General features: G+C 56.4%; 2 non-coding genes across 2 annotated transcripts in view; both read right to left on the bottom strand.

Annotated features, from left to right (window-relative positions):
- Nucleotides 1–482, bottom strand: part of LOC145967754 (large subunit ribosomal RNA) — a 4,073-nt gene extending 3,591 nt beyond the window's left edge. Inside the window, exon 1 of the ribosomal RNA XR_014437547.1 lies at nt 1–482. This exon is cut by the window's left edge and continues 3,591 nt beyond it. This is a non-coding gene — a ribosomal RNA (large subunit ribosomal RNA).
- Nucleotides 483–1,699: 1,217 nt separating this feature from the next.
- LOC145967757 (5.8S ribosomal RNA) lies at nt 1,700–1,854 on the bottom strand. Its single transcript, XR_014437549.1, has one exon. It is a non-coding gene; the product is annotated as a 5.8S ribosomal RNA (ribosomal RNA).
- Nucleotides 1,855–2,855: the final 1,001 nt, after the last annotated feature.

Raw genomic sequence — 2,855 nt, forward strand, 5'->3', positions numbered from 1 at the left:
GCGCCGCTGACGATGAATCTCCCCGTTCGATCTTTTGGGTTTCTTAGGTTTACCCCTGAACGGTTTCACGTACTCTTGAACTCTCTCTTCAAAGTTCTTTTCAACTTTCCCTCACGGTACTTGTTCGCTATCGGTCTCGTGGTCGTATTTAGCCTTAGATGGAGTTTACCACCCACTTAGAGCTGCACTCTCAAGCAACCCGACTCTAAGGAGAGATCCTCCCGAGACGCGCACCGGTCGCTACGGGCCTGGCACCCTCTACGGGTAAGTGGCCCCATTCAAGATGGACTTGGACGCGACGCGACGCCTCGGGATAAGCGGATCCTCCCAAACACCACATTTCCCTGCGGCGGAACCGCGGGATTCGGTGCTGGGCTCTTTCCTGTTCGCTCGCCGCTACTGAGGAAATCCTAGTTAGTTTCTTTTCCTCCGCTTAATAATATGCTTAAATTCAGCGGGTAATCTCGCCTGCTCTGAGGTCGTCAGAGTTTTGTAGAGAAACTCTCTACAAAGTGATATAGAGAGATAGAGGGAGTGTGCGGTGGTGGAGTTATTGCGCTAAGTAGTATCATTATTGTTTGTTAACTACTACTATTGTTAGCGGTAACGCACCGACCGATATTGCGCGCGCGGCACAATCTAGTCTTGTTTCGCGGGGACGCGAGAGAGGAGATAGATATATTATAATATCGTTTTGCGCTTCTTTTCTTCCGTCCCTCTAACTTCCACGATTATAATAACACGGCGCGGCGTAATTATGATGCGCGCGCGCGCGTGTATATATATAACGGGCGCGGTATGGAATCGATTCGACGAGTACACGACGACGCGTGCCGGTCACAATCTTCGTTCGAAAATTTCGTGGACTCGGACACGCGGTCGGCTCGCGATTCATCCGCTTTTTTAAGGGTGGATTTCTCTCGCAATTTCTCTCCCTCCGCGTACCGCCGGACGACGACTGTGCGCGCGCCGCGGTTTCCCTTCTCCATATATTTTTACCGTAAGGTATCTCGCGCCGCGAGATAGGAGGCGAAGCCTCGCGTGTAATAAAAGGCGCGGTATCGCGCGAGCGCGCTGGCGCACCGAGAGACCGAGAGAGAGTCGCACAGCGCGACGACGCGATCGGAAGAGACAACGACGCGCTAGAAAGACGGACGCAGCAGAATGTGCTGCTGCGCCGCTTTCTTTTTGCATTTTATTCGCCAACTACGAGATCACTCGTAGAGAGCGAGATCATTCGAGTGTCGCGCGTCGTTCGTCGTCGTTCCTCTCGCTTAAACTTTTCGCATATTCTCTCGTGTGTCGTCGTTGTGTATATCTCCGCCGACAACTCTCTCCATATCATTCGACAGCCTCCGGGCGCCGCTCGCGCGCGCTTCGCTATCCTTTAAACGCTTTGTGCGTACACGCGCGCCTCTCTCCTCCTCTTTATAACTCCTCTCGCTGCACACACCTTCGGTGTCATTTCAGACGACGCCAATCGACGACGGCCTCTCGTCGAACCCGTCGCCAATACATACTGGGAGGGTGACAAAGAGGCTCTAGTCTCTCTCGGGCGAACGTCCAACGATCGCTCGTACGCCGTTTACGCAATGCGACGGGGGCACAGCGACGACAGCCGACGACATTTCGTCGTTTCACGGCTACGCCGTGGCTCGTCAGCTTGCGTAAGGGCGCAAGCAGTTTAGGTTTGTTAAAACGACCCTCAGCCAGGCGTGGTCCGGGAATTGTATCCGTGGACCGCAATGTGCGTTCGAAATGTCGATGTTCATGTGTCCTGCAGTTCACAAGTTGACGCGCAATTAGCTGCGTTCTTCATCGACCCACGAGCCAAGTGATCCACCGTTCAGGGTAATCGTTTTTCATTCGTCGCGTTCGTCGAACGCTTCACAGTTCATCCATCGTGGTCTCCACTCCGAAGAGTGAGAGAAAATCGTGGCTCTTCGATCAGCCTGGCCGCGCGTCCGAGCACGCGCGGACCGCCGCCGCAATCCCGGTAAAGGGATCGAGGCTACGGCACAAAGTTGGTTCGCGATCGGAGCGTCACTTCCCCCGTTCGACGGGGAAAGAGCCGGGGCGGAAAGTTCTTTGAATAAACCATCGGACACCATGGTCCTCTCGTCCGCCAGCCACACACCTCATCACACACGTTCGGCCGGTGCTTCTCGCGCGGCGCGCGTCGCACGCTGGCCTCTGCCCCGACATTAGCGGGGAGGGCGCGTAGCGACGACGACGACGACGACGACGAGTGCTGGCACGCACGTACGTTGAGAGCGAGCGCGTAGACGTAGGTTACCACCGGTTCGCTCGCGCTAACGCCGAATCGACGCTCCCGCTCGTGGCGAGATGCGTGATCGCGTCAAGCGTCTCGGCACTCCGTATCGCATATATATTTTCTTCGTTCGAATATGAGAATTTCAAAGTTCAACGGGCGCGCGCGCGTATCGCGACTCGCGCGACTGGCGCGCGAGCGGAACGCGACGGCGACACCGCGTGAAGCGAGAGACGGAGCGTCTCGGATATTGTTAAACGCTCTCATCTCCCACGCGAGCGACGTCGACGACGACAGAGTCGGACAGCACCACGAGGCGCGAAAGTCGGCGCGCGCGCTGCTGCTTGTCGCAGAGGCGCGGCCGCGCGCGTGGCGCGTCCGGACGTCGTGTCGCCGCGCGTCGACGCGATTTTATACACGATCCGTCAATTCCTTTTTTCTCTTTCTCTGTGTGTTAGACGTGTTTTCTTTCTCTCTCCGTCCATTCAGTCGCCGACTGCTGCGAGCGCGCGTCCCGAAAGACTCTCGACGCAGAGCAGGACCTCCGGAACGTTAATGATCCTTCCGCAGGTTCACCTACGGA

This window comes from Camponotus vicinus, unplaced genomic scaffold (assembly GCF_025532165.1).
Source record: "Camponotus vicinus isolate PSW18456_S1 unplaced genomic scaffold, iyCamVici1.0 SCAF_29, whole genome shotgun sequence".
In the NCBI taxonomy this organism is placed as follows: domain Eukaryota; kingdom Metazoa; phylum Arthropoda; class Insecta; order Hymenoptera; family Formicidae; genus Camponotus; species Camponotus vicinus.